The sequence below is a fragment of the Apis laboriosa genome, unplaced genomic scaffold, assembly GCF_014066325.1.
Source record: "Apis laboriosa isolate Shangri-la unplaced genomic scaffold, ASM1406632v1 scaffold14_cov150, whole genome shotgun sequence".
Taxonomy (NCBI): domain Eukaryota; kingdom Metazoa; phylum Arthropoda; class Insecta; order Hymenoptera; family Apidae; genus Apis; species Apis laboriosa.
This window is the reverse complement of record NW_025221798.1, coordinates 668179-694918: the sequence shown is the minus strand read 5'-3', so window position 1 is coordinate 694918 and position 26740 is coordinate 668179. Positions and strand designations below refer to the sequence as shown.

At 27.0% G+C, this 26740-nt stretch overlaps 1 protein-coding gene across 3 annotated transcripts in view; it reads left to right on the top strand.

The window, feature by feature from the left end:
• The first annotated feature begins 3239 nt into the window (after positions 1 to 3239).
• Positions 3240 to 26740, top strand: part of LOC122710591 (anion exchange protein 2) — a 64129-nt gene continuing 40628 nt past the window's right edge. Inside the window, exons 1-2 of one of the 3 annotated variants that reach the window (XM_043928529.1) lie at positions 3240 to 3473; positions 3550 to 3606. The gene's annotated coding sequence lies outside the window, so the exon portion shown is untranslated. Of the gene's footprint in view, positions 3607 to 11919; positions 12042 to 26740 lie in introns of those variants that run through there. The other 2 variants (XM_043928523.1, XM_043928530.1) reach the window with 2 other exon arrangements.

The window sequence follows — 26740 nt, the reverse complement described above, 5'->3', positions numbered from 1 at the left end:
AAATAGATATAGAAACAGGCGTATTAGAAATCTTTTTTTTGACACGTCTTACATTTCTGACAATTACTGTACTCGTATATGCAAACACAATTTTAATGTTTGTTAATATAAAAGTATTTGATTATAAATTTTCTTTTAGCTAACTTTGGTAACTCATGTAACACAGTTAGTAAAGAATCAATAATTATTTGATATTCACAATGAGAAGAAAATGTAAAACGTTTCAAGTTTTAAAGGTTAAGCACGGTTTTATCGATTCGTTTCCTCCTTCTCTTTTCTTTTTTGTTTTTTTTTTTTTTTTTTTTAATGATTAAGGTATCGTGCCATGTCACCTTGCGTCCTTTTGCACTTTTACGCACAAAGAAACGTCCGTGATAACGATGTGCATTGTCACTTTACATAATCACACATCAGTGTTCACCGATATTTTATTTAAATAATAGCTGAACAATGAGATTCTCAAAATATTGAATTATATACAAAATATACACACAAATTTGAGAATCCGCGCAAAAACGCTTCTTTGTACGTAAAAGATCTAGAAACACAGCGGTGCACCCCGATCACAGTAGGAATGTGCAGCGTCAGGAAATTTTTATCAAATTTGACTAAAAAAAAAAAAAAAGAACCCCGTTATTTTATGTATTACATAGTAAAGATTTTTTTTCTCTTTTTATTCCGATTATACTAACTACTTACGAAATGTCTTCGTATCATTTCCAAGTACAAATCGAAATCATATTTTTCTCACTTGACTGTTCATTCATTTATTATGTAATCGTCTATTTAATGATCTGTACATCTTCAGGGTATTTTTACCGAGCTATATAACTGAGTGAGAGAAAGAGAGCGATTGAGAGTTTTTTCCACAAAAATGTTTCATTGTAAAGAAAGTATTTTTCATTGATGAGTATATACCATGATAGATTTGTGCGATAATTTGTTTGATATTTATATAATACACGAATTAACCGACCATCCGCTAAAATGGGGTTATGTTACGAGAGAATCGAACGAAAAAAAAGAAAACGTTACGCAATCCTACGAGTGGGGCTGAGAGTGCGTGCGTGCGAGGAACCTGGTTGTATTATGTATAAATGTTGATAACTAGTTGATAGGAACGTGAAAAATACTTGTCACACCGTTAAATGATTGCGTATTATCGCGTTCAATTTAGAACAAAGAGGTTAAGTTAGACTGATTGTCAAATCTTTGGACCTCTTTGAAAAATGGTATATCGCGTAATCCTGGACCGTGTCAAGTGGTTCTAGGCTGTGTAAATATTATCCTTGTACCCATTGCGTTTAGAGGTTATTAAGGTACAATATAGTTTGTACGTTGAAATATATATTATATATATATAAATATTACCACACACACAGAGTACTAATATAAACGGTCGCTGTCCTTACCGTAGAGCATTTTGCCTGTATCAATCGGATGAAAATATTAATATTTCGTGTATTCATCTCTCGTTATCCAATATTATTCCGTTTTTCATTCCTCCTTATCTCTTCGATTGAGACGAGGGAGGAATGAAATAATAATTGAAAAGAGGACAAACGCGAGATCGAAAAACGATATAGACATCATAGTAATTTCTATAGTCCGTAGCGGACTTTTTCCTTGTTAAAAAAAAAAAAAAAAAGAAAAAAGGAATGAAAAAAATGCAACAAAGGACATGATTTGAGTCCTTACGGAACGATCGTGTACTACCGTATCACGTGTTGCTTCGTAAATTACTCGACCCTTTAAATCAAGCGCCTCTTTGTAATCACTCGATATTCACGAGGAGCTTCGCGAGCTACCATCAATAAACGTAATGTACATTTTTTGCAACGAGCCAGATTGTTTTACGTTTCCCCATTATACCTTTCTTTACATAAAACAAAATAAAAAAGTGTCGTATTATTTATTAATAAAATCAAAAATATAATATTTAGATTAAAAAAAGCTTTATTTTTATATTTTATTTTTGTTCAAATTTGAATTTTGTAGAGAGAAAAAATTTATATAAGAAGATTAATTTTTAATTTTTAAAAATTGTTTTATTTTTATCAATTAATTAATATTTTTTTATAATTATATCGCATAATTTATTTGATTATTAAACGTATGCAAAATTCAAATTGTAAATAATACATAATTAAAGAAAAAACTATTGCAATAATCATATTAATTTTATTTTTATTTTTATTTATAGAAATATTTTAAAATATTATATTTTTATAAAATATGATAATTATAATATTTATTGATTAATATTTAATGATTAAACGATAACTTAAATCTTGATAAACGGAAGGTAAATGACTATAAACTGATTATTCTGTTATCTATAAATATAAACATACATTCTAGTATACATAAAAAAAACTATAATTTATATGTAAAATCGTGGTTTCATATCACGTAAAATAATAATTATAATATAAGTATATATATATATATACTTATATATATATATATAGTTATATATATATATAAACTGAAATTCATAAAAAAAATATATATATAATTTTTTTATTCCTTTGCAAATATTTTTGAAATCAATGAATTTTTATTTTATTTATAAAAATATAATTGATATAAATCTTAAAAATCTTAAAATTAATATAAATATAATAAATATAAATGATATAATATATTATTTATAAATATATTATATCATTTATAAATATATACAATATAAATATATCATTTATAAAAATAATCATAAACTTTAATTCATAACAATTTCAATATTATTATAAAATTGATTAATTTTGTTTCTTAAAAATGTTCATTTCTCACTGCAGTTGAACTACATGTACATTATGTCTGTTAAATCAAAGTTTGGTCATCATACATACATCGGCCATCTATACGAGAACAAATAAAACACATTTTAAATGAAAATCCGTTGAATCTAATTTAACAACAAAATTAAAGATAATTTCAAACATTTATGTAATACATGATAATAATACAAAATTTAAATTTTTAACTTCCCATTAAAAAAATAATCTATTAAAAAACGATTTTGATTAAAAATAATTGTAATTAATTATAATTACGAAAATCACCACTGTGTATAGAGGCACAAATTTGAGAGAACGGCAGTGCGTAACAGGCTTTAAACTACACTAGTTCGGAGGTTTTCGCGCGATAAACAGCGAAGCGCCATGATTGGTCGGCGTAGAAATTTGATTCCGTTTCATTCTTTCCTTTTCTTTCTCTCTGTCTCTCTTCTGGTTCGCGTCCACCGGCCGGCGTTAAAGAAAGACCGAGTAACGTTTCCCCAGGGAAGTCGTAAACGACGTCCAGAGAGACTCGAACCGAGCAGTTCCGAACAGTCTGTCAGAGACGGTGCTTTCGCGAACACGATTCTCGTGCGTCGCTTCGTAAACGTGTGTGTACCGGTTCAAAAAAAGTTGTTACACACAGCTTCTACTAGACCCCTGGCAACGCGTTGTCGCTTGAAAACAATGACTGTACGTTCCAGTGGTTAGAAGTAACGAAGAAATTACTGGCACATAGCATTCAAACCGTCTTTTTTTTTTGATCGAGGCCAGACGGCCACACTAGCTCTAGGAACGGCTCGACGCGTATCGATCTCATACAAGGGTATGTAAACATTTCGATTTTTCTTTTCTGATCGATCGTTGCTCATCAGGTGAAAGGTTTTCTTTAATCCAGAAGATTCGATCAACATTTCGAGAGTAATAACTTTGTGCTTAACTTTTATATACTATTAAAATATGCTGTTTTGTTGCATTTGATTATACATATTAGTGATTAATCGCCATTTTAGTTTTTATCATTTGATACTCGATCTGTTGACAATGTTTGGAATTCCGGTAATATAATTACTTATGAATTATCACTCAATAGTATTATAATTCTTATCTTAATTGTGTTTTACCATAATTACAGTAATTTATAACTACTAATAATACAATTGATAACGTACTGATTAATATTTGATGTTGGATTGTCGCGTTGAATTATATTTGATTTTATCGGTTACAGATATGTTATTAAAATAATATACATCATTATATCATTTTTTGTGAAAAGAACCGTTATAGCATTCATGTTACAAAACGTATTCTTTACAAAAGTTTACATTAAAAAACATCAAAACGAAATCTTTTGCTTATTTTTCAAACTTTGAAACGTGACATGCGCTGACGTTCAACACTGTTACATATAGTATATTGTATGCACATGTGCACAACTATAGTTATATTTTTCTTTTTTTCTATGTAAATATATGTACACGTAAAATTAATTTCAATAAAACTATGTTCATTGTACAATACATTGAAATATATGTATGTAACACCACATATGTATGTAACTAAAATGCATATGCAGAATAGTTGAGTTAATATATTCTTGACAAAGCCAGTTGAACTGGATTTACATATTTTAGAATAGACCGTTGGACGGACTGACATTTCAAATTTTAGAATTCTATAGATTGTATGTATGCATTCGCTTATTATTTTTTTATTCAGTTAACTACATATAACCTAAGTTGTGGATAAGTTAACCTAACAGTAAAAATTATGCTGACTAAATATGAATATATTTAAATATATATATATATGTAATATATATATAAATATATATATATATATACATATATATACATGGAATAATAGTATCAAATATTTTTTTCATTATAATATATAAATTTATACATTATAAATTTAAATTTATAACAAAAATTTAAAAAAAAATTATCGTTTACATTAGTTGTGATATTCTTTCAATAATTCCAATAATAAATATTTTCGCGTTTTATAAGTTCTAAATTATATATTAAATTAATTTGAATAAGGTAATTTAAAAAAATTTCTAATTTGTAATATATATTTTGAATCTTTTATTTATTTTATTGTTAAAGTATGTATATTAATGACTTCTTTTTCATTAATTCTATATAAAAGAATTATTAAATGATTATTAAAAATATTTTGTAATTTAATCATGAATTTATTTATAGAATCTATACTATATTAAAAATGCTAATTCTTTTTATAATTCTATAGATCTGTGAATTGCCTTGTGTATTTCTTGAAGATAGAAAAGTTTATGGTTAGCAATTAAGCAATTAAAAACAATTATAAACATTTATAAAATTGTCAAGTTTATTCATAAAATATCATTAATAATAGAATAATTTAATAGCTATAGTTAATGGTTAACTTTCATGTGAATTTCTTTAGATAAATTACTTTAGATATTTATACACAATTGGAATTAAAAATTTAAATTTCACAAATCGGTTAAGATATGATTTAAAATTTTTTAAAATATTAATCATCATATAATGATTGATTGCATAATATGTATAATGAATCACACAAATATTTGATATATTATCTATAAAAAAATTTTATAAATATAACATAAATTTATTTGCATTAAATAATATATACATTTTTTAAATATTATTAATACATTACAGATATATTATAGATATATAATAGATACATTAAAGTTATAAATTGTAAAGATACTTGAAACAAAATGTATTAAAATATATAAAAGTTTATAAAAGTATTTGAACACGTAATTTTTATTTTTTTTTTTATGAAAATTTTTATGAAAGTGAAAAAAAAATAACTAGGTTATTAGAAAATAAATAATTATATTTTAATTTATTTTCATTTCTTTTAAGTTAATTTTTTTCTTCAAGTATTTCGTAACGTAAATTTTGTTAATATATATTTGGTAGAAAAATTATTTATAAAATTATAACAATTGCTCAGCCATTCAAGAAATTAATAAAATTTAATAAAAATTATTAATTATTTAAAATTTATCTTTAAAATTAATTATAATCTTGGAGCTTATGTTTATAATAAACATTTTATAACAAAAAAATATATTTTTCAATTTTTCAAATAATTATCAAATTTAAAAAAAATTTATTTATTGTAAATTTTTGATAATCATATCTACTCAATATATTTAACATATTTTATATTCAAAAGAATTTTCTATATATAATAAACGTTCAAATATTTTTATATTACTATCTATATTAACTCTACTAAAATATGAATTTTCTATATATAATAAATGTTCAAATATTTTTATATTACTATCCACATTAACTCTATTAAAACATGATTTAAATTCTTCAACATTCTTAAGATTGCATTCTTTATACTCTAATACGTGATGAACATCGAAAACTATCGGTAACTGGCAATGTTGTACTACCTACATACATTTGACTTCGTCATAAACTATTCATATACCTTTTCCATTTTAAATGGATGGGCAATGGGAAATAATAAATAATACGCTTATACGTATATATTCGATACGCGTAAAGAAACGATTGCGACAAATCATTCGGAATTCTCGGATCGCACGTTAAAGACAGATTTAGATCGATGCTTGTTCAAAAAAATTGGCCACGTGGCCAATTGCTTTGAAAGAAAAAAATTTCGTAAATGTTATTTTTCCTAAACGAAATTCCTAAACGAAACAAAAGTAATATTAAAAAAAAAAACTAGCATGTTAAGTGAATAAAAAACAAAGACGAGTAAATCATTCGCTTGACACTTAAACATACAGACATTTCGTTACTTGTTTATACAAAAATCAAGAAGTCACTTCGGTGAATAGGTACATCCGCCGAACGAGTGTAAACAATATTGTACACGTGGCCCACCGAGACTATTAGGTTATGTTCTCGTAGACAATTTAGCTTGCGAGAGGTTTGCCTTTCCTTCTATTGCGTTGTCTAAACCGTTCTTGACAATAAGCCGAGATTTTAATAGCTAGAAAAAAAAAAATTACGTAATTACTAAGGAATGCGTTTAAAAAAAAAGTTTGCGATAGAACATAGCTATGTGGAAACAGTAAATAATCATTGGAGCTTTCTGGGAAGAAATATTTCGTAAAATTACTATTGATAAAAATAACATATTGGAGAATATTAAAGTTTGATATTATGTAAATTATTTCGAACATATACATGACAACGTCGTACATAACAATCTATTATGATTTTTGTTGGCCCAAATCTTTGACTCTTTGACATATATCCCTGTATTTATTCATTGGAAACGAAACAAAGTCGAATTCGTGGCCATAATATAAACTTCTGTGTAGAGGTGAAACTGATGATTGATTTACAACAGTTACTATCCTTGTAAATAAAAATTTTCCAGAAATTCATTGAAGAAATTAAATATTTCGAAATCGATAAATTTTTAAATGATTTCAATTTTTTTTTCTATTGAAAATCTTATCTTTTTTAAATTATTTCAATTAATATTTTGGTTTAAATAAATTGTTATTAGCGATTAATTTTTTCATATCATCTCATATCATCATAATTATTTCAACGAAATCTCGATCTGTAATCTCATTGCGCGCGTTTAATTTATCGTAATATTTGGTAATAAATTTTTCGCGTCATAAAATGATCGATTAGAAATATTTGCTTTCTGAATTCTATGTGATTTTTACGCAAAAGTATACATTATTATTTTAAAATAAAAAAAAAAACGATTATATGTATAGATATTTGTGTTGAGATACCAAGCAACAAGTAACATGAATTCGAGAAGGATAGATTTCGAGTTTTGATTTGTACATATAGTATACATATTGTATACCGTAAGCTATCCCGCAATGTGTACTTAAGTAGTCTGTACAATCGGTTAAAACCGGTGCGACGATTCTTGACAATTTGTCGGGTCAAGCACGAGCCAAGCAAACGTTCACGCGAAGGGAGTGATTATCGACAACAATTTATTTGATTCGAGTTTTATATGTTTGCGTAGTCTGTTGTAGTCACGAGTTACGGTCTCGCTTTCAATGAGCTTAATCGAGCCGGTTAACACGCGACATTTCGTCCCAAGATGAATCATTGCGATTAACATTTGGAATTCGTTTAACAATTTCTAGGAGTGTTCTTGTGATGATTCTCTATATTATATAACATTCTTTCTTATATGTGCTTGAATACAATTAAATTGTAATTAAGTCGTACACAATAATGCATATTAAATGCTATAAGTAAGTACATGCAACTCTTAACCGAATCTTTTGAACATTCGGGACGGATCGGTAAAATTCGGGTAGGATCGGGCGAGATCTCGATACTCCTGTATTGTAGAAATATGATTCTTTGATTTAGAGTTTAAGTTAATAATTTAAAGTGGAATAATTAAAGTTAATATCAAAAATACTTTTTGAATATTATTTGATTAATTTAAAAACTTGAAGTTCATTTAAGAATTAAACTAGAAAAACGATGATAAACTTTTGTTAATATTTAAAAATATTAGAATACAAAATACATAAATTTTAAATTATTATATTTTTCAATGAATGGTATAAAAATTAATATGTTATCGATATTTTTTAAAGTAGCAACATTGATTTTAAAGGGATGAAAGTTTTATCGTGCGTGAATTTGATTTATCGTGTTATTATAGGAGGAGTTTTCTTGTGTTTAATGAGAGTGCTTATCAATTTGATAGCAAGGCAGATTTATTGAACCGTAGATATTATGTATTGCTATTATGATAATACACAAGGTTTGTATAATTTTCATAATAATAGAGAGAAAAGTTGTCACGCTTACTTACTCGCGATAATCTTAGCTTCGATGTATTGATCGATCGATATTGATTCTTTCCACTTTTTAATTATCGTTTTACCAATTATATATTGATTCACTACCGTGCAATAAAGGTGTATAAATTTGTGTTAGAATTATTTTCCGTACTAATCTATTGGCGATCAAAAAGATATTTATTTATTTATTTAAAATTCGAGTAATAGTTTTGTTCATGTAATTTTGAACTTTTAAAATGTTTCTATTATATCAGATAGTAGAATTTTTTAAAATATTTAATATATGTGATATAAATATTGGAAATACAAAAAATATTTTCACGATTTAACAAAATCTATTTTCAATGTAATATTAATTAATATAAATAATTCAAATTTCTAAAATTTTATGATATCGTTATAAATATAATCTTAATTGAAAAAAAAAATGATGGTATAAAAGATATTAAATAAATTTGTGAAATTTCCTTTTATGATTAAAAAAAATATAATATAATAATTATTAATATCATATATATTATATAATCATAATATGATACGATTATTAATAAAAAAATTTAAAATAAAATTTGACATGTGTTAACAAATTCTTTAAATTTTAATTCAACATTTCTATTGACTATATACGTGTAGAATATAAATTAGATACGAATGCTTATCACGCAAAATGTATTAATAAAGCTTAATAACGTGTCTTCCTGCATCTGTACGCATAAATTTCGCTTGCAAATATAAATGTGGTTTCTCATTGAATTATCTAAGCATACATTATCGCGAGAAAAATATACTTGTTGTTCTTCCGTCAAAAATTATGAAATATTAGATTTCATTATGCCATTTTAAACGATTGCAATTTTTTTTAGGTCAATGAAGGCATTTATTAAACTCGGGCTATTAACTATTTTTGAAATAATGGAACATAAAACAAAAGTTTTCAAGTAATTTCATTGACAACACAGTTTTTTACAATTATTTTTTACTTCGTCTTTGTAGATTGTTGGTACATAAAAAACAAATATTATTAAATAAAAATAAATTATGACAAATATAATTTTTAAGTAAAAAGTGATATATATAAACAATGATTAATTTTTAATATAAATAAATAATTAAATAGTATTTATTATATGTTCGTGTCTTCTTGTGAAATATGGAATTTTAAATTGATATCATGTTTTACGATATCAAAAAACATCAAAAAGTAAAAATTTCTATTCGAATAAGAATATTTAATGTAAATTGTACTAAAAAATATTATAAAGCAAGAATTAAGGATTATTTAATATAAATTAATGTGGTAGCAATAATTAAAAATAAATATACCAACGATGAAAGAATTTTTCATATAATTAAATATCATATAAATGTAATGTAAAAATAATTATTACTACTTTGAAACAAAAAAAAAAAATTGTATTTTTGATCAGAAAATTTCTCAGATCAGTAAAAAATATAATAATTTGATTTTTCAAAGTATAATTTGTTTTAAACATTCAAGCACAAATTTTAGGTTAGAATGGCCCATAGAAATAAAATGTGGAACAGGGAAAAAGATGCTTTAATAGCGAACATAGAGTTTGCGGGTCAAAAATCACAAGAATTAGATCTCAATTTCTTTCATATTTAAAATATCCGTCTAACTTCTAATTATATTTAATATATTTTTTCTAAAATGTCGAACTATTGAAATATTATAACTGTGGAATTTAGTATATATACCATATTATGTGTGCTATAAAATGGAAAAAATTAAAAAATAACTGTTATAAATTTATATGTACAATCGATTCCAATGTTTAGTTTGGAAAACCGTTAAAAGTCTAGATTGAGAAGATTTAGTGGTTTTGTGTTTATCGATATTTCTTTAGTTCTCTCATAATTCTTGTATATTTCCATTCTACCAGTTCACCGTTTATCCTGCGAGAATCTTGGTTAAAACTTGGCAAGAAATATTCAAGGTTAGGTTACATTGTTGCCAAAAAATAAAAAGTAAAATGGACGATTATATTTAGACACAATTTTATGAAAATCATTTTCGAAATTATTCCAAAGCAGTTTGGATATTGTAGTACTTATAACTTTTGTCAACGAACTATTTTATATTTTATATATTATAATTATTAAAATTACCATGGACAGAAACGAGAAGATTTTTTCACAAAACTAACGGATCAATTATTTACATAGATCTTTTCATTTCTAAATTCTATGCAGGAAACACTCTCGAGATGAATAACATAGAACGTTGTGAAATATTATGTACGTAGACGAGAAAGGAACGAATCTATTTATCACGCTCGCATCAGAATATGCTTAGAGTCCGTTAAAATTGCACGTCCCTTTCAATGACCTTTCATTCGCCATTTTCCTAGCGCAGAGTCGATTTTGCTATAGCGTCGTAAAGAATAAACTTATGGAAAACAATTTTATACGTATCCAAACGTAACTTGCGATAATATTTTTCTTACCATTATTATTATTATTATTACCGAGTACTAAAATAATAAACCTCCGTGATCATTACGACATTGATTGATTTCTTTCCTGCGCGAAACTCAAATGCGATTAAAATTAATACCCCAATGTAAACAATCTTACGTATTCTATTTTGTAAGCTTCTTTTCTTTTCCGATATTGACAAGTTCCTTTACACAATCTTTAAACAAGAACTGAGCCTGAACATTTCAAACGTAATGATAAAACCGATTTTACAATATCAGTTAACTCTTGAACAGTAAATTGTCTAAAAGTCGACTGCATAGTAGTGTCGTTTGAGAATTGCTAAATTATTGATCATTGTATTCGAAAAATGATATTTAATATCATCGATATATATATTTTTATCGGAATGATTGATGGCGGATATAACGATCTTCTATATGTATGTATAAAACAAATCGTAAAGAGATTATTTTTTATTTGAATTTTCGTAACAAATAGTTTGCAATTATATTTCGAATATAATATTATATTACATTCGATTATAGTCGAATTTCTCCTTAAATGGTATAGTAATAAACATATTAAGAACCACTGGCGAAAGGTGAGCGTCACTGCATGGCTGGTGCATAAGCACAAAGCTGTAGAACGATATTCGATCGTTGCACGAGCCGGTGGTAATCGGCAGACTGGTCACAGGTAGTCGATTCACCGATGAAGTAGAATGGGCCGAGTGTCTGGTGGAGTACTATTGGGGGAAGGGGAAAACAGTGGTGTTCTGTGCCCGCGATTCAGCCGCACGTTTCGTCGTGGTTGTCGTCGATGTTCTCGTCGTGTCATTCGTGTCAGTCGGTCGTGTAGTCGTCAAGTTGATTTGCGAAGAAGTCCGCGCATTGGAGTCCGATGGATCGCTTGTTCCATACCGGCGTTCCTACTGCGCAAGCCTAGGCATCGAACTATCGAGAAAATAGAAGAGAAACGCAATCCAAAGTGCCGTGTTTCCCCAGGTATGTAGCTAAGGGATCAGCCTCGAGCCATACTGGGAATCTAGTTACAATTTCATTCGACTCGTCATTCGCTATGGGATATCTTTCGATTCCATGAATTTGTTTAAAATGTTTATACGAATATATTCTGGCAGAGAAAGGATCAGGGTTCAGATTAAAATTAATTGTAAGATCGGATTAAGATAGATTGATGTATTTAATTAACCTTGAAATTAATTGAATTTAAGAAGAATTCTTAAGGTTTGTTATTTATCAATCCATATATTACTTTCGATATTATTCTTTTTATTAACTTATGAAAATAAAAGTAATAATAATAATAAAAAGGGAAGAAGTTATAATAGTGATAAGTTATAAAGATAGGACTACAATAGGGGTTATGTGTCAGAATTTATAAGAGTTTCTGTATAAGTAACAAGAAGAAAATAGAACGTTTGAATAAAAACATGTTATAAAAGAAAGAAGCGCGTGATATAACGGAAATTAAGTAATTCAATTAATTAAATTATAATTAGATTTGCGATCACAAATCTTTTTTACTATAAACTCTTACAATGAATTTTGTATTCCTATATATTTCATGAATTTTTATTTGTATTTATTTTGTGCAATTAATCTATCAAACTAACTTATATTAAAAAATCAAAATAACATGCAGGATAAACTGTTTTGAAAATAAACAAATCGTAAAGTTTTCAATTGAAATGAAACAAGACGGAAACGAAACATCGAAGAAAATTATTTTCGACAATTTAAATTTCCATTCAAAATAAAATGTAAAAAAATGTTTTTTTATACCGAATATCTGAAATCATCGGACGAATCTTTTTGAATTCAAAATCGAAGTGGTATGAAAAGAGTAGAAATGTAAAAGCGAGGTGAATGTTACGCGAGATTAACGTGGCAGTTATTCGACCGTTACCGATGCAACGTGTTTGCAATTCGAATTTTCGATCGATAAAAGGTATTATTACAGGTATGGAAGGTGATTCTTATTACTTTTCGCAATATTCGATTTGTTCAGAACAGTTTTATTTTATTGCCATACAGTCATCGATAATACAAACGATATTAATAATTTGTAATTACGTTTTTATGATTATGTTTATGATCGAAATTATAGGGAATATGAACTCGTTCGACGAAAAGTACAAATCTATTGAACATGATCGAATTATTTTTTTTGGATTCTGGCAAATTTGTGATATACATATGATATACATACTATGTAGTTAATAGATATACATATTAAACAATCAATCACTCGACAAGTTTTACAATTATTCGACAAATTACAAATACAGTGAAAAAATTATAGAAAATTTTTTAAATTCTTTCGAGTTAAATTTAAATTTAATTGAAATTTATTTCTTATTGTTTATATAGTATATACATATATTGGATGTTCCACAGTTAATCATTCAACAAATTTCACGAATCACAAATAGAGAGGATAAAAATTATAAAAATTTTTTTCGATTTTAATACTTATTTAAATTTATAATCCTATAATACCGAATAATTAATCATTCGACAAGTTTTATAAATCACAAATTTTTTCGATTCCAATTTTTTAAACTTATAATCTATAGGCCAGATGCGTCTTTTTACTTGATTACAGAACAAATTTCACGAATCGCGAATTCAGAAAATTGAAAAATTCAATTTACAGAATAGAATAAAAAAGTTCGATAAAAATTGTTCGATATTTCCCCCGGACAAAATATCCGTGTAATAATCTAATCGTGGAGCAAAGATAAGAAAGGGTGCAGAGTTTTTTTAGGGTCAATAAACTAGATAACCGTGCAATTACAATCACGCACACATTTTTAAGAAACAGGGTCCAAGAGCTTACGCAAATTTACTCGTGTCACGATAGTCCTAACACACCGATCGATATCAGTCCGGTATACCGTATCTCGTTTGAAATGTATGAAAGAGCTTTCCATGTTGCGAAACACACTTATTGTCAGTATAAATTCTTGAAGCGAATCTCGAGCGATTTATTAAACTGGTTGAGGTCGGCGGACTTTTCAGCCACTGTTGTTCGTACAGCCGTTGAAAAATGCAAATAAATCTCGTACTTATTATGCAATCATTGCGATTTGATTGGTGTGAAGCGATTTCCAATAATGTTCTTTATTAATAATGAAGATTTATCGCTCTGAACGATATGAGTTTTATAGTTCGTCTACGAACTATTTTGTGAATAAAATTGAAATAATCACAAGTGTCTGTAGTTAGATCTATTGAAAAAAATGGAACTGGAAATAGAAGATTATTTTTATTAATAATGATTGTTGTTTATTAAGATTTATCGTTTGATTGGAATGACTTCTATTCCTTTGCTCGTTGTTTATTTAAATAATTTTCGGTGGACAAAGTTTGAATAATTTGTAAATATTGTGATTAGATTGAAAAAAAAATGGAAATAGAAATAGATGATAATTGAATGGTTTATCACGGTATAATTACAAGATAAAAAAAAAAGCTTGCAGTCGTTTGGCTTAAGTACTTAAATCGGTTACGTCAGGTGGGTCGATGATTGAAAGCAAGTTTCTACCGAGTTAAAAATTACGCGCATGATGGATGTTTCGTCGAAACACTTCGCGCATGCGTTCTTTCAACATTGCGTTCTTTTCATAGAAATATTTACGTTAAGCCAGAAATTGTATTTTGTTTTATATCTTTTCATTGTATTTGTTTAATTTAATTACCTTTACTGTTGGAAACAGAAGAACATGAAACACTATTCATATTTCATAGTTCAAAATTTAATCATAAACCTCTTCAAGGAAGAACCTTCTGACATTTTATGAACATTACATACAACGTTCCAAGTTAGATGATACTCTCATGTAGAATGTCATGCGACTGATCAGCTGATCAATTAAAAAGGTAAATAATCAGTGATCCATAAGACGAGGGCAACATTATTTTAAATAGACAGTGTAGTTAACAGTGTAGAGTGAACCAGTATCAGTGCATCATTTCGATGAAGCTAGTCGTGATGTTGAAATTCTTTTTAAATTTTAAAAAATTTCGAACGTAAATAAAAAACATTTTAAATTAAAACAATATATATGTATATATATATATTTTTAAATATTAATAAAAAAAAAGTAGGAAAATTATTCCAAGATGAAAAGAACACAAACGCGTGAATGATCTAGCAGCGACAGGTGGGAATAAAGGTGTTTGCACAATATTGGATCGATGTTAGCCTTAGCATTGTCGACGCCCTTAGCATTGTTTGGTTCGCAGACGTCAACGTGCACACAATCAATGATTAGCCCTGACCTAGCCTTTCCTTAACGTATTTATTATATCACCATTGCTTTCTTTTTCTTTTGTGTAGATTCGTTTTTTTTTTCTTGATATTTCTTTCTCGGAAGAGAAAGCGAAATTATTACAAGTGTTTAATTTTGCCCGAGTCTCGAAAATCAAACTTCGGAATGAATCGGTAAAATTCGGATATGATCGGCGGTACAAGAGATTTCCGATCTTAGCCGAACTTTTTCGACCTATCCCGAAACCCTTAATCTCGCATACCCGCATGTCTAGAAATTATAGAAATATAGAAATTATATATAGATCAGTTGATAAATTGATCGTAGTCGAATTTTTTCATTTGCATCAAATAATAATTTTTTTCGTGATGTAAGTGACTCTCCAATGGGATATTAATCGTGGATCGTGAGAACGAGGAACAATGAATGTAAATTTTTTTTCCGATAACTAACACTTTACGACAACATAGCGAGAATTGGAATTCGCGACATTTGACGAGAAAGTTGTATATCTATATGTATATGCGTGTAATAATATATTAGAACTTTATATCTATATATATATAATTATAAAACTAAAAAAAGTTATTAAAGGTTGAACGATAAAAAAAAATGATATGAATGTCAAGTTCTAGAAATGAAAATTTTATTGTAGAATAATTCGATTCTCTGGCCAGTTGTATGCCCGCGACCTGGAAATGTATATATATAGTGAATTGTTGAGACTAAAATACAAGCGCGATACCGAACGTTGCTTCGCTTCGCGTCGCTATGATCCCTTCGAAGCGCCAGCACACGTGCATACACGCTATACACGGAGCTGCTACGACGTCGCCAAGGACGTTATATATCGAAGACACAAAAGCGTCTATCATTTGCATAGGGTGCACGCCGTCTGGAGTGATCTAATTTTCAGAAATACTACATTGTTCATAACATTATTATTTTGAAAGAAAATGTTTGTCCTTGATATAAATATTTATATTTGATGACATACTTGGTTTATTATTTATGTAAATTAAGTTGGCTGAAATTATGTTAATCTATTATTAAACATAAACTCATAAATCTTTTGCAAGGTCAAAAGTTTATCGTTGTACAAATATTCGCGATTGATAATATGTATATATGTATACATATAAATCACAAATGACAAAATTAATTGACTTTAAAAAACTTTATAGAGAATTGAAAATAAAATTTTTATCAGATAATTAAGAAAGTGCTTATTAAGTAATTTAATATTTTGTTAATTAATAGATTAATTAGATTACAAATAAATAAGCTTTATTTTAAAGCATTATTTTTTTTTAAACTTTTTTTTTGCATTTTTCTAATATAATATTTATATCTAATATAATATAATTCTAATATAATATTCGATGAAGATAAAAAAAAAGATTACATTAGATTAAGTTAAATTTTTTTTTATTAATTTATTTATAGATTCAAAATTGTTATATTTATTATATTATCTTTCTTTATCGAATAATGTTTAGAAAAATGTGCTACCTCAAATTTTACTTTTATTAATATAAAGTGAAGAATTTTATATTACGATAAAAGATAAAAATCTATGATATATTTACATCGTTTATAATTTTATTTACGTCAAGTTTTAAATTATTTAGAAAATTTTTTCTCTATTTCTCCAGTTATAAAATAATAATAATAAATATAATAATAATAATAATAATAGTAATAATAATAGAACTTTCTTCGTTATCTAATTTTTATAAAAAAATAACTATACTCTGTTCTAGTTTTTATAATCGTTGATCGGTAAGACGTGCTGTTATAGTTTGATCAGAGAACATTTTTAGACAAATAAACATGCAATAAATGATCGTTGTATTTGCAACGCTATGCAATGTCTTTGTATTTTAAAGAATTATCCTGACGCACAATTAATAATTTGAGATTTCAATATTAATTATTCTAATTTTTTTTTTTTTAAATTTTCATTATTGTTAGAAACTTGTGAGAGGCATTATAATTAATGATAAAATTAATACTTCACTTTTATACAACCCAAAATAAAAATTTCAAGTAAATTTTTGTTTAATAGTAATATGAAGAAATGTGGTATTAGAATAAATTTTTTTATAACGAAAGTTTTTAAAAAAATCAATAAGATGTTAAAATCTTATCTATTAAGATAAAAAAAATTTTGTTAATTAAGAAACGACTTTCAATTAATTTTAATATCAAATTTAAAGAAATATATAAATTTTTTTTAAATTTCTTAATTAACAAAAATTGTTTACGCTTATCCTAAAATTTCGACATTCTATCTTTTAATAGCCATTTCATTTTAAAAGTCTTCGTCATTAAAAAGTTTATTGTAATATTGAATTTTATCATACTTTCATCGAATAAAAATTTAATTAACAATTTTATTTCAGATTAAATGGAGGAAATGTTAATTCCATCGTCAATTTAATACTTTAACATCAATATTTAGAGATATTGTCTTAGAAAAAAAAAAATTTAGAAAACACATAAATATTGAAATTAAATTACCTCTGTATTTTTCCTCCAAGCAATTCTTGAAAAACGATTTTTTTTCCTTTCACCATAAAAATAACAATAAAAAAATATTTCCTTAAACCGGATAGTTTTCGAAATTAATTGTGTGGACGCGTCACACACGTCTGCTCTCGATCATGTGATGACCTGTTCTCATGTGACGGAGGATTAAATAGCATCGGTGACGAGTCACGAATCAAAAACCATGCGGCTGCGACAATTGAGGGTGGAAAGCGCGAAAGAGTGGAGAACCACGTGACGTGGAATTTCTCGTCGCGGCTAATATACGCGTTCATTCGGTTTAATAACAGCGTTGATCACGCCCATACAGCTTCGTTAATTGAACCAATTAAGATCCGTGTTATGTTGTTAATTCACCCGAACCAATTCTCTACTACGATGAAAATTTCAGCCTGATTACCCCTTCTATTTGTTTAATTCTTGGTTCATGGAAACTTGCACGGATTTTCCTGTATAGATATTAATTTATCTATAATCAAATGTTTTTTAAAATAAATAATAAATTTTTATTTATAAAATTTCGATTTCGATTGTTAAATAAAGCCAATTTTTCAATCTCTTTTGAGATATAATTTGCTTTTGTATATATTCAAATAAATTGAGCATCCTCTATATATTAGATTAAAAAAAATTTTTTAAATTAGTACGATTTTATTTTCATGCAATGGCTGAATTGAATTAATTAGCGAGAGGAATTGTCTGTTATCTATGATAACCCTACAGAATATGTAAATGTAATTATATTAAAAAAGTGCTAAAAATGTTGATTAAAGAAACGATAGCAGCAACCTCTAAGAAGCACTTTACAACTGCTTGCGAGTCCATAGAGAATAAAACTTAAAAAAAAATTACATTCTTTTACGTAGATTTCTCAATGATTTTAAGGATCAAAACAATAGATATGACATTCAAATTGTCCTAAGTTGTTTATTATAGAATATAAAGATATTTCTTATTTAGGTTGAGTTAATAGGAAAGCCTAATAGACTCGAAATTAAAATGAAATTCTCGTAAATTAGAGGTTCATAATTAACTTTTACGAAAAGGTTCAAAGCTTGATTTTTCACGGTAATTCGAGAACGCGTATTCTCACGGAGCAGGTGCCGGTTTTTTCTAGAAATACGTTGGAGCTTAAACATCGAGCTCCTTGACGAAGAAAGACAATAGATATAGCGAGAACAAGCAAGAGAAATAATGTATCAGTAATAACCAAGACGAGGCCATGTAATTATTATTATATTTAATTAATTATATTGAATTATTATATTTCTATAATTATCATTTTATTTTCTTAAAAATAATACAATATATAGATTGATGAAATTCTTTCGATAAAATTGAGATAATAATAATGTAAAATTGAACAATTTCTAGGTATTCATCTGAAATATTTACATCGATTACTATTAAAAAAAATTCATCATATCATAATATGTATTTGTTTTTATCGAAAAAAATCATCAATTCATTGATATATATCATTTTTAAAATGTTAGATATTTTCACAAAGTGAAAATTTACATACTTTTGCTTATTCAATATATTATGGCTTTTATTTTTATTATAGTATTCGTTGTTTTTGTTAGATTAGATTTAGATTAGATTACGTCGATTACGAGTTCTCGAGATGTAATCATGCTGGATAATTGTAATTGTATTTAGGCATTTTTAAGCGGTCATTATTGTATATTGCACGGATAAATCCTCGAAACAAAACGATTCGAGGCAGTCAGAGAGAAAGGAGCACGTCGGTTTCTCCTTTAGCGTGTCTTTTGTAGCACAAGGTTATGCAATCAGGGAGACTCGAGGTTTTCGACCTGATTTTATAAATCTTTGATATCTGTGTCTCGTGCAAACATATATGTCCTTTCTTTCGCTACACACGTGCTACACCGCTTCAGGCGACATTTTCATTTCTCTCTCTCTCTCTCTCTCTCTCTCTCTCTCTCTCTCTCTCTCTCTCTCTCTCTTTCCCCTCTTTCTCCCTCTCCCTCTTTCTTCTCTCCTTTATGGTTCGTGTTCCCCATCTTTTTTTTCGCGACGAAGAAACGGGTTTGTCCATATTCGTCTGAGTCACGTAAAAATTTTCCATAAACATAAGAACAGAGAAATCTTCTCTGCCGAAATCATTTTAAAAGTTTAAATGCAATTATTTTTATTTTAAACAGAATTATTTATTATTTTAAACAGAAAATATTTATATCAAAAGTAAAGAAATTATTATATACAAGAGAAAATTTTTAATTATTTACTGATAACATATTATGTGTAAATATTATTTTGCATGTCTTTTTGAGTTAAATTTACAATTTATTTACAAAAAAATAACTTTTAATTTTTTTTAATAAGTCATTACTTTTAGTAATTTCTTTTTTTCTTTTTAAACCAATCAAATTTTTCTGATAAAAATAAATTGACGATTTTGATATAGTGAAGTCATCCTTGCTTTTTTCACCTCTTTCAATATTTGAAAATGTGTATTTGTCAAGTGATATTAAACGATTTAAATAAATGATAGTCAAATAAAGTCACGTTAGCAGAGTAAGTTAACTAAACAAGTCATCTTTTGCAAATTTTGATGTCTGGAAGACTTATCACATTCCTGAATTATATCATACATGCAAATCAGTTGATGCTGATAACGATCTGCATTGATAGTCTGATCAAACTGAAGCAATTTATAATATATTCTTTTCATGCCTCGTCAAATATTTAAATCAGAATTTTAGTTGATTTAACGAATTAATTCGTACATCTAATATTTACATTATTTCTAGAAATGTGTGTATAAATTCGATTTTTAGACTATTTAAAATCTAAGATTTTTTTTTTGTCTTTTTCTGAAATACATTTATTTTGTCGAAAATTAAAATCTTAACGAGTTTAAATTTTTATGTCTCCTCAAAATTAGATTTATATATATAAACTATAATGGATTGGTGAAATTATACTCAAAATGAAATTGAATATACTCTAAATTCAAAATGAATTACAATATTATTAAAGTTGGTTAAATAAACACAAATTCTTTTAAATTGTAAATTTATACGAGTTATACTTTTTATTTAGATTTTGAAAATTTTTAATCCCAAAAATAGCGAAAAAAGCTTTTATTTATGGTGAATTCGAGTTTTTGAAGTTTCATCAAAATTTTTGAATCACGAAAATAAAAACAAAACTTTCCGAAAATTATATAAAAATTGAGTTCCAAAGTTTCAAATCATAAAAATAGCAAAAAAAAATTTGGATCTCAAAATGTTCAAAGTTTTCGAACGCCTCGTCTCTGACAATTTTTTCAATTCAAAACTAAGAAAAAAGTGTTACTTACTATGTAACAAGTATGTAAGAACGCGTGTCGAGATATTTGTCTTGCTCTGTTTGGAGAGCAAACTACCAGATCAAGTGAATCAATAGCGCAACGGTGAATCGTGTGGGTGTGTTAAACTTGAATTCTCTCAGCGACGACACGATGAATCACATACGTATTTACCGAAATTATTTGTTCCTCCTGATAATGAAAAGATTGCGTGTCGAATTTTTGTCACAATTAGAATAGTGCAATTAGAAGTTTGTATTAAAAATAAATCCGGGTAAAAGATAACTGTGACAAGTGTTGAGAGAAGAATTATTATACGAAGTGTTAATATGCATATATACGTGAAGCATATTTGGAGGATCGATCGATTCTAAACGTTAAAAATACATAAAAGATGATGTACAAAAATGTCTGTTGATGTTTGTTTGTTAAATTAACAACTCTTATTTATAAAATAACTCTGTTTTATGTTCATCACTTTATTTCTGTCTGATTTTATCTAACGCGATAATTTAGCCTTAAATAGTTTGTAATTTAATAAAATAAGCCTCAAACGACATCTCGATGTGACCAACTTTTGTGTTTTGTTTTGACCTCTAGAATCGACCTTTCAGAGTAAAGTTTTTAACATATCGATCTTATTGACAGTTTTTGCCATATTAATGGATAAAAATGACGAGAGTTTTTTTTTTATTTAAAGTTATTATTAAGTGAAAATGTTACTTTTAGTATTAAAAATTACATTTCATTTATTTCTATTCTATATGTTAACAATATTTAATAACATCATTAATAATAATTTTGAATAAGAAGAAATAAAAATTTTCATTTGTTATCGATGTTTTTCAATGATATTATCGATATATCGAATTATATTTATCGTCAACGAATAATCGAGCTATGAATATGTTAACGCCCTCTACAATATTTTATATATTTATATATTTATTATATATAATATTTATATATAATATTTATATATAATATTTATATATATAATTATATATTATATATAATATATATAATATTTATTATATTACTATATTGCATAAAATATTGTTTTAAAAAAAACTTTAATATTATTTAAAATATAAAGATAAAGAATTAGAAACATAAAGAACAGAAAGGATAAAGAATTAGAAACAAACGTAAATTTAATTTGAAAGAAGAAAAACAATTCGAAAAGAAGGATAATAATTCTTAAAATGAGTACACTTCAGTACACGAATGAATATGACCCAGTAATGTTCGATGAATAAGTAAATTCGTATTATATACTGATAGTCATAGACATGTTTCGTGCACATTCTCTCGTTTTACGGTCTACCACGGTTTAAAATATTCAAATAACGCGAAATTAATAATGCGAAGCTTATATACAATCGCAGAGAAATGTTTCTATAAGAAAAGTCATCTAATTCTAAAATTTTATTTAAAATATGTTTTTTTTTTTTTTTTGAAAAACTGCATTATTGCAATCACTTCTTATTCGATATGTTTTCGATATATTGATAATATTTTATTTTGAATATATCGAAAATTCTCTGTTATATCATTAAATATCATTATTATCAGAGATGATAACTTTGAATAACTTTGAATAAGAAAAAATTGGAATTCAAATTATTTTCATCTCAACGATATTATCGATCTCTATCGATAATCATAATAAGCTTAACCTTTCTTTTTGTTGTACTATTAGGTTTTCTTGAATTTTAGTTTCAATGATAGAGCTCATTTGCGAAAAATTGAGAACCATTATATTAGCCAATTGAAAAATATATTATTGCATTATATATTAAATCATAAATATTGCATTATGCAGAATTAATTCAACGTCGAGAACTGATTAAAATACGAATCGAAGTTCAAGGAATGAATATCGTTAAACTCTTATTACATAAGAGTTGCAGAAGGTCAGAGAAAGTCTGGCTTGTCCTTTATATTGGCAAGAGAGCTGGAAGGGAGGATAAACAACATTATTACATGGTGTTCGATGTATTTCGAAGGCAAGTAAATGAGGTTTAACAAGCTTCCTTTCTTTAATATTTCCTACACGGTGATACCTTCTCGTAATTTATTATTGACTCGAGGTTCGAATTCGTTTGCATATCAAGTTTTCCGTGCGAATTACACCTCTCTTTAAAATGGAAGGTTATACCTGACTTGGCTGTTTAATATATTGATGATGGACACCGATGGAAAATAAAAAACTGACCGAATGATATACGAAATCGGAATCACGATTCTGAATTTCATAAGAATTGCCGGTTCTTATATAAGATTTTCATTAATAAATAATGAAATAAAAAATTTTTATCCTTTCATTAGTATTGTTTTACGAAGTAGTGTCACAATTCAATTAACAATCGAGCATTGTGGTGTGTCATTACATAATTAATTGATTATTATATATCCCTAGAGATCTCCCCCTAACATCTAGAATTAATTTTTTTTTTTTTTTTTTTCATTTCATCACGAGAGGATTGTATTTGTATTTCAAAATGAATTAGAAGATAATTTTTTTTTTGCGTATGAAGAACATTGTAATAGAATAGAAAACGTGTATGGTGACCTTCGAGTGCATACATAGTTTCGATATAATGTTAATAATAGAATTAAAAAAAAACGATAACAACGCGTCGCATCATCAAGAAGTTGGAACGACGAGTGAAAATCGCGTATTATCATTAGAACAATAAACTGGTAGATAAGAAAAAGAAAATGTAATTGCTCGTAACACTGCAACAGATGGTTTGACAAAAGATGTATGCACAAATAGAGTTGTTTCACGCCTTCGAAATTATCTTCTTATCAAATATTATTAAGTTATCTTCCACGAATAAAATATCAAATAATTTTAGATCATTAATAGATAATATTTTATTAATCTTTTATTATGATATCATTTGTTTGAATCATTTATTTGAATGGATTAACTCGAATAAAATATTATTTAAAATTATTAATCTATTATTAATAGCACGATTATTAATCATACGAAATAAAACACGTTTCGATATTTTGTAAAACAAAATATTTTGTATCACGGATATATTAAATAGGAATCTTTAGTTTACATTGTGAAAGATTCGGCATTGACCTGAGCTCGTAGCTTACATTTTTTGTCGAATATAGAAAAGGACAGCGAGTGAAAAAGAAAGAGAAACTTGAACTGCTGGAAAAAAAAGCGTATTAGTAAAATAGGCTGATGCAACGGTCAAATTTTTTTATTATTATGTTACTTAAATAAAATTTTTACCAACTTATTTTGTGAAATTTCTCTGATTAAAATAAGACCAAACATGATGCAATTTAAATTATTTGCATATTTAACGAATATATAAATGCAATTTTAGTTAATAATTTTTCTTTTTACCCATTATTAATTAATTATAATTAAATATAATTCAAATTATATCGTATATATGGTCTCGTTTTAATTAGAAAAATCTCACAAATATATTGGTAAAAGTTTCATCGAACAAAAATATCTTTTCCTATTGCATTAGTATTATCTCATATTTGACCTCGGATTGGATTATGTTGCTTACACGTTCAGTTTAAAGAAGAATCTTTCACCATTATATTGTACAAAATTTTATTATTATTATAATAATATTATTTATTATATATATTATATATATTAATATATATTATATATTTTATATTATTATATTATATATTATTATATATTTATTATATTTATTATATATATTAATATTATTTACTATAAATAGTCCACGATAGAAATTTCACGAAGAATTTTCCTTTTTTTTTTCCTCTTTTTTTCTCGAATTTCCGTAATTTTTCTTATCTCGGTAGGGAAGAGTCGTTCTCTTCAACGTGTAATAACACTTTCGGGTTAGGCATTGTGAATGAAACTCGTTTTTCAAGCTTTCCTTCGCCATTCAACTATCGAGAAGCGAGAAGATCGACGCCTCTATCTCTGCTTCCCGAACGATTAGCCATTTCTCTTTTCTCGGAGAAACGTTTTAAGCGCGGCGGGGCGACTGCAACGAAAAATCACCCTAGCAAAAAGAGAAAAAATACTCTTTCCCGTTCGAGGAAACCGGTGGAGGCCGTTCCCTGGATTTAGTGATTTTATTGCTTGTCAATAGATTTATCTTGTCCTCGAATGATGGACAGCGCGGATTAGGAATAGGGCGAAGAAGCGTGGAATCAGCGATTCGTTAAAAGAATGTCGTAAATCACGGAGCGTCGTAATCGATCAAACAGTGTAAGGAAGTGTATTGCATTTTTTCCTCGTTCCGTCGCATATCTTATGACAGAGGAAAGCAATTAAAATTCTTGGAAATATTCTGATTCGTTGATAAAATATTTTAAAATGTAAGGATTAAAAGATAAGGATTTAATGTAATTAAATCCTTATCTCGAAGTGATATTTTGCAAAACTGAGAAAGCTTAGTTGCTTTCGAAAATCAGTCATTGCAATTTTTATTGTACAATCTATATACACACATATACACAATATATATAGATTTATTTTATTCTTATTTGATGACTTCATATATTTATTTCCCTTTTACATGTATATCTATCGGTTATTTTTAATTGACATTTTTACATGAAATTAATTAATTAACATTTTTGTTAAAATCTTCTTAATGTATGAAGACAATTGCCCAGAGAAGGGGGGGGGAGGACATAAAACTTGAGATACGAAATAAATATAATATAATATAAAAAGATGTATCTTATTAGAAATTACTTCTATTATTGGAAGAATATATTTTATTTCTATAAGTGATTGTATAAATAAGAATTTATAATATCATTAAAATAACTCTGCTTTTGACATTTCTCAATTAAATTGTAAGGAGTAAAATTATAAAATTGTATTTGACGCACGAAATACCATTGAGAAAATCCGGTATAACAAAAAGAAAATTAAGTTTTTAAGGATTTATCGAGGTATGGGTCATCTTTGACCCAATCATAACATTCCGCGGTCCGTACATCGTTAAAGAAAAATTGTGAGTAATTAGCATAAAGAAAAAGTTTGATCGTGATTGGTATGATCACGATAGAATCGTTATTAATTTCAATTTTATTTATTATTCGTTAAATTTATTATTAGAAGATATCGTTCTTAACGGAAAAATATGCCGAGAATACGGTTTCAAGGCGCGACTAAATATCGTGGGCCAGGTATCGTGGCATGGATAATCGAATAGAAAAACGATAGGTATTTTGTTACGTAACTCCATTGGATTCCATCGTGTAATTAGAGATGAGCGAACACTGATCCTTGTATTTCAATTCTATCTACGATCCTTAAATTATCGATGGAAGAACGAACAACATTCTTCAATGCGATTGAACTTCTCTTTTTCTTTTTTCTTTTTTATTTCGTTACACCATTCCGAAGCATTTAAAACATCTTAGTGCAAATGCGAAAAATAAATATTATATATGTAAGTCGATCAATAATTAATCTTGTATAACTTTTGTTCTAATTGAAATATATATATATATATTTACATAGTTGCCAGTAGATGATTATATAGATGCAACAATAT